This window comes from Oncorhynchus tshawytscha, unplaced genomic scaffold (assembly GCF_018296145.1).
Source record: "Oncorhynchus tshawytscha isolate Ot180627B unplaced genomic scaffold, Otsh_v2.0 Un_contig_853_pilon_pilon, whole genome shotgun sequence".
Lineage (NCBI taxonomy): Eukaryota > Metazoa > Chordata > Actinopteri > Salmoniformes > Salmonidae > Oncorhynchus > Oncorhynchus tshawytscha.
In genome coordinates this window covers 1-10000 of record NW_024608534.1, presented here as the reverse complement: position 1 = coordinate 10000, position 10000 = coordinate 1, and the positions used below count along the sequence as shown (strand labels likewise).

The 10000-nt window shown below is 47.8% G+C and overlaps 1 pseudogene; it reads left to right on the top strand.

The window, feature by feature from the left end:
• LOC121838716 overlaps window positions 1–9755 on the top strand; it is a 17495-nt pseudogene extending 7740 nt beyond the window's left edge.
• Window positions 9756–10000: the final 245 nt, after the last annotated feature.

Here is a 10000-nt window from a genome sequence, read left to right as displayed (position 1 = left end):
TACCTGTTCTTCATGCAGATAGCAGACATGCTATGAATTGCTTATGTATAGGTTATGACTGTGTTATAAAGCCATTGTGTAGGTACTCTCTCTGTCCCCTCTAGGAGCGTTCCTGGTGCCCTACCTGTTATTCATGGTGATGTCGCTATGTATAGGCTATGAATGTGTTATGAAGACATTATGTATGTACTATGTCATGTCATCCTGTCCTGTGTCTCTCTGTCCCCTCTAGGAGCGTTTCTGGTGCCCTACCTGTTATTCTGGTGATGTCATGGGCTGATGTGTTAGAAGACATTATGGTACTATGTCATGTCATCCTGTCCTGTGTCTACTGTCCCCTCTAGGAACTGGCTACTGGGATGTCTGTACAACAGAGATGGGGTCTCTCTGTCCCCTCTAGGAGCCGCTGGTGTCTGGAAGATCTGCCCCATATTCAAGGGTAGGAGAGAGAGTGTGTGTGTGTGTGTGTGTGTGTTAAGATAACTACCATTGTTTATACCCAAACAACACCAGTCAGATGGAAAACTGAAAATTGGCTTTTAGAGTCTCTCTGTCTTCGGTGATGAACACATTTTGGGCCAATCTTCCCGTACTTTCCGACACATCGATAAACACTCCGGTGAGCGGAAACCATCGAATTAACATGACGAGTGTCAAAAGAACAAATGTGACCTTCTCTGTCACGTTCTAACTCCCCCAACCCCCTCCCCCATCATAACCACGGTGCTGCAGACGTTGCTCTGGACCCCCTCCATCATAACAGTGGTGCTGCAGACGGTGCAGAGTCAATGTGGAGACTATATACAGGGGGTACCGGTACAGAGTCAATGTGGAGGCTATATACAGGGGGTACCGGTACAGAGTCAATGTGGAGGCTATATACAGGGGGTACCGGTACAGAGTCAATGTGGAGGCTATATATAGGGTGTTCCACCCCCTCTGTCTCTCCGTCTGTCCATCCATCTATCCACCCAGCCACCCACCCACCCACCCACCAGCCACCCTCCCACCCAGCCACCCACCCACCCACCCACCCAGCCACCCAGCTACCCTCCCACCCAGCCACCCAGCCACCCTCCCACCCACCCACTCACTCACTCACCACACCCACCCAGCCACCCTCCCACCCACCCACCCACCCTCCCACCCACCCAGCCACCCAGCCATTCAGCCATCCATCTATCCAGCCACCCAGCCATTCAGCCATCCATCTATCCACCCAACCAGCCACCCACCCAGCCACCCACCCAACCAGCCACCCAGCCAGCCACCCACCCACCCACCCACCCCCACCCCACCCACCCACCCACCCACCCACCCACCCACCCACCAACCACCCACCCACCCACCCACCCACCCATCCACCCATCCCATCCACCCACCCACCCACCCACCCACCCACCCCCACCCACCCATCCACCCACCCACCCACCCACCCACCCACCCACCCACCCATTCAGCCATCCATCCATCGGTCTATCTGTCTCTATCTTAAGGTCCCTGACTGAGTGTCAGTATTGGATGTTGTTGTTTTAATCAGTGGTCTCACCTGCACCCACCCACCCACCACCCACTATTCTCTCTGTCTCACATGCACCCAGCCCCCTAAGCTGAGACAGAGAGAATAGCTGCTGTCACTCAACAGGGAATCGCTGCAATTACATCTGATCGTTTGTTTTTTCCTAACGATCAATGTTTTCAAAAAGACGACATGATCACTCGTGATGCTAATGAAATCCGCCTCGACAAATATCACTTCTTGTAGATTTAAAAGAGCCGTGGGGAAAAGAGCCAGGACATCGTATCGCCATCAGAACGAAAGAGATGGACCCGCGTTGGTCTTGAAGGTTAGGATGAAAGTGAACAGTAGAGCGCGGACATGGTGCTAAACGCACGGAAAGGGCAGATCTGCGGATACATAAAGAGAAGAGAGAGGAGGCCGCAGAGGCCAACCTTTAGAAAGTTTGGCTTGTTATTGTCTTTCATGTTAAAGTGCTTTTTAACAATTCTGTGTTATCCGTGTGTGTTCTAGTTCTAGTTTACTTCTGAAAAGTGTTTATGTAAATATGTCCTTAAAAATTTTATTTTTATTTTATTTTACCTTTATTTAACTAGGCAAGTCAGTTAAGAACAAATTCTTATTTTCAATGACGGCCTAGGAACAGTGGGTTAACTGCCTGTTCAGGGGCAGAACGACAGATTTTGTACCTTGTCAGCTCGGGGATTTGAACTTGCAACCTTCCGGTTACTAGTCCAACGCTCTAACCACTAGGCTACCCTGCAGCCTCTACACTCTAACCACTAGGCTACCCTGCAGCCTCTACACTCTAACCACTAGGCTACCTGCCGTCCCTACACTCTAACCACTAGGCTACCCTGCTGCCCCTACACTCTCCCTACACTCTAACCACTAGGCTACCCTGCTGCCCCTACACTCTAACCACTAGGCTACCCTGCCACCTCTACACTCTAACCACTAGGTTACCCTGCCACCTCTACACTCTAACCACTAGGCTACCCTGCCACCTCTACACTCTAACCACTAGGCTACCCTGCCACCTCTACACTCTAACCACTAGGCTACCCTGCACACTCTAACCACTAGGCTACCCTGCTACACTCTAACCACTAGGCTACCCTGCCACCTCTACACTCTAACCACTAGGTTACCCTGCCGCCTACACCTAACCACCTTACACTCTAACCACTAGACCCTGCCACCTCTACACTCTAACCACTAGGCCCCTGCTGCCCCTACACTCTAACCACTAGGCTACCCTGCCACCTCTACACTCTAACCACTAGACTACCCTGCCCCTTTGGCTACCCTGCCACCTCTACACTCTAACCACTAGGCTACTCTGCCGCCTATACACTCTAACCACTAGACTACCCTGCCACCTCTACACTCTAACCACTAGGCTACCCTGCCGCCTCTACACTCTAACCACTAGGCTACCCTGCCACCTCTACACTCTAACCACTAGGCTACCCTGAATGTAGAGTGTTGAGGTTCATAGGAGGTATGTTTTATTTTGAGGTATCCAGGAACAGATATGACCTTTGGCCTTTGTGATACTTCCAGTTGCTGTCAATTATTTATTGTGATATTTTTTCCCTGTTTTGTGTTTTCTGTCTACCTCTGCTATAGTCTGAGCCTGTATTCCTAACCATTGTGATCTTGAACTATGACCTTTCACCTTTCACCTTTTCTCCCCAGGTGTTGGTTTCACAGTGATCCTGATCAGTCTGTACGTGGGCTTCTACTACAACGTGATTATAGCCTGGGCCCTGTTCTACCTGTTCTCTTCCTTCACCGGAGAGCTGCCCTGGGTCCACTGTAACAACACCTGGAACAGCCCCAACTGCTCGGACCTCTGGGCCTTCAACAACTCCCTCAACGACACACACAAGTCCACCCCCGCAGCCGAGTACTTTGAGTGAGTCTGGCGTTTCGTCTCTAGATCCGAGTCTGAACTGAGACGGTTGACTTATTTCTTAAAGTTTTTTTTTGTTGTTGTTGCTCTGACGTGTGTCAAGTATGGACATTTTTGAGAGGGATCAGCTTCACCTTTTTCTCTCGTTGGCATTCACTGACACAAAGGTGCACATTCATAATCAGACTTTATTTGAAACCTGGACCCAGAAGATATGCCTGAGAGAGCCAGAAGTTCACATCCCGGTCTATGTGTATCTATACCTTCATAGTCCTGGTCGTCCAGACTGTATCCATGTCTTCATGTCCTGGTCGTCCAGACTGTATCCATGTCTTCATGTCCTGGTCGTCCAGACTGTATCCATACCTTCATAGTCCTGGTCGTCCAGACTGTATCCATACCTTCATAGTCCTGGTCGTCCAGACTGTATCCATGTCTTCATGTCCTGGTCGTCCAGACTGTATCCATGTCTTCATGTCCTGGTCGTCCAGACTGTATCCATACCTTCATAGTCCTGGTCCGTCCATGGAGATACTGTATCCATGTCTTCATAGTCCTGGTCGTCCAGACTGTATCCGTACCTTCATAGTCCTGGTCGTCCAGACTGTATCCATACCTTCATAGTCCTGGTCGTCCAGACTGTATCCATACCTTCATAGTCCTGGTCGTCCAGACTGTATCCATACCTTCATAGTCCTGGTCGTCCAGACTGTATCCATGTCTTCATGTCCTGGTCGTCCAGACTGTATCCATATCTTCATAGTCCTGGTCGTCCAGACTGTATCCATACCTTCATAGTCCTGGTCGTCCATGGAGATACTGTATCCATGTCTTCATAGTCCTGGTCGTCCAGACTGTATCCATACCTTCATAGTCCTGGTCATCCATGGAGATACTGTATCCATGTCTTCCTTCTCCTGGTCGCCCATGGAGATACTGTATCCATGTCTTCATGTCCTGGTCGTCCATGGAGATACTGTATCCATGTCTTCATGTCCTGGTCGTCCATGGAGATACTGTATCCATGTCTTCATGTCCTGGTCGTCCATGGAGATACTGTGTCCATGTCTTCATGTCCTGGTCGTCCATGGAGATACTGTATCCATGTCTTCCTTCTCCTGGTCGCCCATGGAGATACTGTATCCATGTCTTCATGTCCTGGTCGTCCATGGAGATACTGTATCCATATCTTCATGTCCTGGTCATCCATGGAGATACTGTATCCATGTCTTCATGTCCTGGTTGTCCATGGAGATACTGATCCATGTCTTCATGTCCTGGTCGTCCATGGAGATACTGTATCCATGTCTACCTTCTCCTGGTCGCCCATAGAGATACTGTATCCATGTATTCATGTCCTGGTCGTCCATGGAGATACTGTATCCATGTATTCATGTCCTGGTCGTCCATGGAGATACTGTATCCATGTCCTCATTCTCCTGGTCGTCCATGGAGATACTGTATCCATGTCCTCATTCTCCTGGTCGTCCATGTAGATACTGTATCCATGTCTTCATTGTCCTGGTCATCCATGGAGATACTGTATCCATGTCTTCATGTCCTGGTCGTCCATGTAGATACTGTATCCATGTCTTCATGTCCTGGTCGTCCATGGAGATACTGTATCCATGTCTTCATGTCCTGGTCGCCCATGGAGATACTGTATCCATGTCTTCATGTCCTGGTTGTCCATGGAGATACTGATCCATGTCTTCATGTCCTGGTCGTCCATGGAGATACTGTATCCAGTGTTCTTGTTAGATTAACAGGTGTTTCATATTTTTAGCAAAGGCGGTTTGTTTTGACAATTCAGACCTGTCATGGAGTCATGGACAGACAGGCAGTCACTATCTTTATCTCCACCTGGGAGCAATTTCATCTCGTCTGAGTCAGGGTCATTCAGTTGACACAAAGATATCCTCTCCTTCTTCTACTTTTTCTTGTCTTCTTCTTTTTCTTCTTCTTCTTCTCCTTCTCCTTTTCTTCTCCTTCTCCTTCTTCTCCTTCTCCTTCTTCTTCTCCTTCTCCTTCTCCTTCTTCTTTTTCTTCTTCTTCTTCTCCTCCTTCTTCTTCTTCTTCTTCTCCTGCTTCTCCTTGTCTTCTCCTTCTTCTTCTTCTCCTTCTTCTTCTTCTTCTTCTTCTTCTCCTTCTTCTCCTTGTCTTCTCCTTCTTCTTTTTCTTCTTCTTCTCCTCCTTCTTCTTCTTCTTCTTCTTCTTTCCTTCTTCTTCTTCTCCTTCTTCTCCTTGTCTTCTCCTTCTTCTCCTTCTCCTTCTTCTCCTTCTCCTTTTCTTCTCCTTTTCTTCTCCTTCTCCTTTTCTTCTCCTTCTCCTTTTCTTCTCCTTCTCCTTTTCTTCTCCTTCTCCTTTCTTCTCCTTCTTCTCCTTCTCCTTTTCTTCTCCTTCTTCTTTTTCTTCTTCTACTTCTTCTTCTTCTTCTCCTTCTCCTTTTCTTCTCCTTCTCCTTTTCTTCTCCTTCTCCTTTTCTTCTCCTTCTCCTTTTCTTCTCCTTTTCCTTTCTTCTCCTTCTTCTCCTTTTCTTCTCCTTCTCCTTTTCTTCTCCTTCTCCCTTTCTTCTCCTTCTCCTTCTCCTTTTCTTCTCCTTCTCCTTTTCTTCTCCTTCTCCTTTTCTTCTCCTTTTCTTCTCCTTCTCCTTTTCTTCTCCTTCTTCTTTTTCTTCTTCTACTTCTTCTTCTTCTTCTCCTTCTCCTTTTCTTCTCCTTCTCCTTTTCTTCTCCTTCTTCTCCTTCTCCTTTTCTTCTCCTTCTCCTTTTCTTCTCCTTCTTCTCCTTCTCCTTTTCTTCTCCTTCTCCTCTTCTTCTCCTTCTCCTTTTCTTCTCCTTCTCCCTTTCTTCTCCTTCTTCTCCTTCTCCTTTTCTTCTCCTTCTCCTTTTCTTCTCCTTCATCTCCTTTTCTTCTTCAACTTCTTCTACTTCTTCTTCTCTTCATTCTTAGTTGATAGTTACTGCAGTGTTTCTCCACTTAGTGTGTTGTGTTGTTAGTTGTTGTGGTTAGTCATCGGTAACAGTGTGTTGTGTTGTTAGTTGTTGTGGTTAGTCATTGGTAACAGTGTGTTGTTAGTTGTTGTGGTTAGTCATTGGTAACAGTGTGTTGTTAGTTATAGGTTGTTAGTTGTTGTGGTTAGTCATTGGTAACAGTGTGTTGTTAGTTGTTGTGGTTAGTCATTGGTAACAGTGTGTTGTTAGTTATAGGTTGTTAGTTGTTGTGGTTAGTCATTGGTAACAGTGTGTAGTTAGTTGTTGTGGTTAGTCATTGGTAACAGTGTGTTGTTAATTGTTGTGGTTAGTCATTGGTAACAGTGTGTTGTTAGATTTTGTTGTTTTGTTGTTAGTCATTATTAACAGTATGATGTGTTGTTTTTTAGCTGACCTGGGACTGTTAGATACCTAGTTGATTAGTTGTTATAACCTGTTATAACTGATCTGTTCCAGCTACAGGACAGTGAGGGTATAGCTGACCTGGGTCTGTTAGTTACCTAGCTGTTAGTTGATTAGTTGTTATAACCTGTTATAACTGATCTGTTCCAGGCGTGGGGTGCTCCACCTCCAGGACAGTGAGGGTATAGCTGACCTGGGTCTGCCTCGTTGGCAGCTGACATCCTGTCTAGCTGTGGTCATTGTGGTTCTCTACTTCAGCCTCTGGAAGGGGGTCAAGACCTCAGGGAAGGTAGGTGGTCCTCGAATCTGTACTGGCTCCATATCAACCTATTTTAAGGGTACATAAATATACCTATTTGCTGAAATGTTGTACTTTTATCTAGTTAGTTTTGTCCTACAATGTGCACTCGTTCTGGATATGAAAGATTAGCCATCCCACTGTAGCGCAGGATGTCCAGGTGAAGTTAGATCGGGCCCTGTGAGCAGAACAGAACACCCGAACAGGGACACTATCTGTAGCTCTATGAGCAAGGTATTAAGTCCTGGCCTAGAACAGAACAGAGTGGGCCAGGTTGTTGAGTCCTGGCCTAGAACAGAACAGAGTGGGCCAGGTTGTTGAGTCCTGGCCTAGAACAGAACAGAGTGGACCAGGTTGTTGAGTCCTGGCCTAGAACAGAACAGAGTGGGCCAGGTTGTTGAGTCCTGGCCTAGAACAGAACAGAGTGGGCCAGGTTGTTGAGTCCTGGCCTAGAACAGAACAGAGTGGGCCAGGTTGTTGAGTCCTGGCCTAGAACAGAACAGAGTGGACCAGGTTGTTGAGTCCTGGCCTAGAACAGAACAGAGTGGGCCAGGTTGTTGAGTCCTGGCCTAGAACAGAACAGAGTGGGCCAGGTTGTTGAGTCCTGGCCTAGAACAGAACAGAGTGGGTCAGGTTGTTGAGTCCTGGCCTAGAACAGAACAGAGTGGGCCAGGTTGTTGAGTCCATGTGAGTAGATCAGAACAGAGTGGGCCAGGCTGTTGAGTCCTGGCCTAGAACAGAACAGAGTGTGCCAGGTTGTTGAGTCCTGGCCTATAACAGAACAGAGTGGGTCAGGTTGTTGAGTCCTGGCCTAGAACAGAACAGAGATGGGCTGGCCTAGAACAGAACAGAGATGGGCCAGGTTGTTGAGTCCTGGCCTAGAACAGATCAGAGTGGGCCAGGTTGTTGAGTCCTGGCCTATAACAGAACAGAGTGGGCCAGGCTGTTGAGTCCTGGCCTAGAACAGAACAGAGTGGGCCAGGCTGTTGAGTCCTGTTGTGTAGAACAGAACAGAGTGGGCCAGGTTGTTGAGTCCCGGCCTAGAACAGAACAGAGTGGGCCAGGTTGTTGAGTCCATGTGTTCCTGTGCAGGTTGTGTGGATCACAGCCACCATGCCCTACGTGGTCCTGACCGTCCTGCTGCTGCGTGGGGTCACCCTCCCTGGAGCCATGGATGGCATTAAGGCCTACCTCAGCGTCGACTTCCTACGACTCTGTGAGCCTCAGGTAAGAATGGGGGAGAGGGAGGAGAGATAGAGAGACAGGAAGGAGTGAGAGAAACAGAAAGAGAAAGATTGGGAGACTGAGAGAAAGAAAGAGAGAGAGAGAGAGAGAGAGAGAGAGAGAGGGAGAGAGAGAATTCAGAGGTGATAAAAGTCTGTTTCCTTATTGAGTTTCACAGACACACTAGTATTACACCTCTGGTCCAGTCCTTGTCTCTCACAGACACACTAGACAGCACCGGTCCAGTCCTTGTCTCTCACAGACACACTAGTCCTTGTCTCTCACAGCAGACACACGGTCCAGTCCTTGTCTCTCACAGACACACTAGTATTACAGACACACTCTGGTCCAGTCCTTGTCTCTCACAGACACACTAGTATCAGCACTGGTCCAGTCCTTGTCTCTCACAGACACACTAGTATTACAGCTCTGGTCCAGTCCTTGTCTCTCACAGACACACTAGTATTACAGCTCTGGTCCAGTCCTTGTCCAGTCAGCTCTGTCCAGTCCTTGTCACAGACACACTAGTATTACAGCTCTGGTCCAGTCCTTGTCTCTCACAGACACACTAGTATTACACCTCTGGTCCAGTCCTTGTCTCTCACAGACACACTAGTATTACACCTCTGGTCCAGTCCTTGTCTCTCACAGACACACTAGTATTACAGCTCTGGTCCAGTCCTTGTCTCTCACAGACACACTAGTATTACAGCTCTGGTCCAGTCCTTGTCTCTCACAGACACACTAGTTTTACAGCGCTGGTCCAGTCCTTGTCTCTGATGGGGACACCCTCCACCAGCTGAGCTCCTGTTTAGGGAAAGGGGGAGGTACCTAGTCAGTTGCATTCAACTGAAATGTGTCTTCCTGCATTTAACCCAGTCAGAGAGGTGCGGGTTGCTGCCTCAATCAACATCCACAGCGCCTGGGGAACAGTGGGTTAACAGCCTTGTTCAGGGACAGAATGACAGATTTTTAACCTTGTCAGCTTGGAGATTCGATCCAGCGATCTCGCTCTAACGACTAGGCTACCTGCATATATATATATACTGTATATATATTGCGTGCGTGTGTTTATGTGTGTGTGAGAGAGGTATGCTGATATTTATTTCTGTATTTCAACACCACAGGTAGTCATTTAGTGCAGGAAAATATAGCAACAATTTGCTAAATTACCCCGTATTCACAAGTGTCTTTCATCTTTCTGTTGAATGAGTTTCCTGCAATTATCTCTAATAACAGCCTCCCCCCTTCTCCCCCTGTGTCTTTTGTCCTCTGTCCCTGGCTGTTTGTTGTGTAGGTCTGGATAGACGCTGCCACTCCAGATCTCTTCTCTTTGGGAGTCGGGTTTGGTGTGCTAATAGCGTTCTCCAGCTATAACAAATTCAGCAACAACTGCTATAGGTAAAGTAGAAGCACAGAACAAAACCAGGGGTCCGTGTCCCAAATAACACCCTATTCACTATATAGTGCACTGCTTTAGACTAGGACCCATAGGGCTCTGGTTGAAAGTAGTGCACTGCGTAGGGAATAGGGTGCTATTTGGTATGCTACCCTCAGTGTTGATAGTTTCTATTAGAGAGGCTAACAGAGGTGACAAACTGCTGCTGAGCTGGTGAATTACAATACCTTTGAAGGCCCTTACCTAC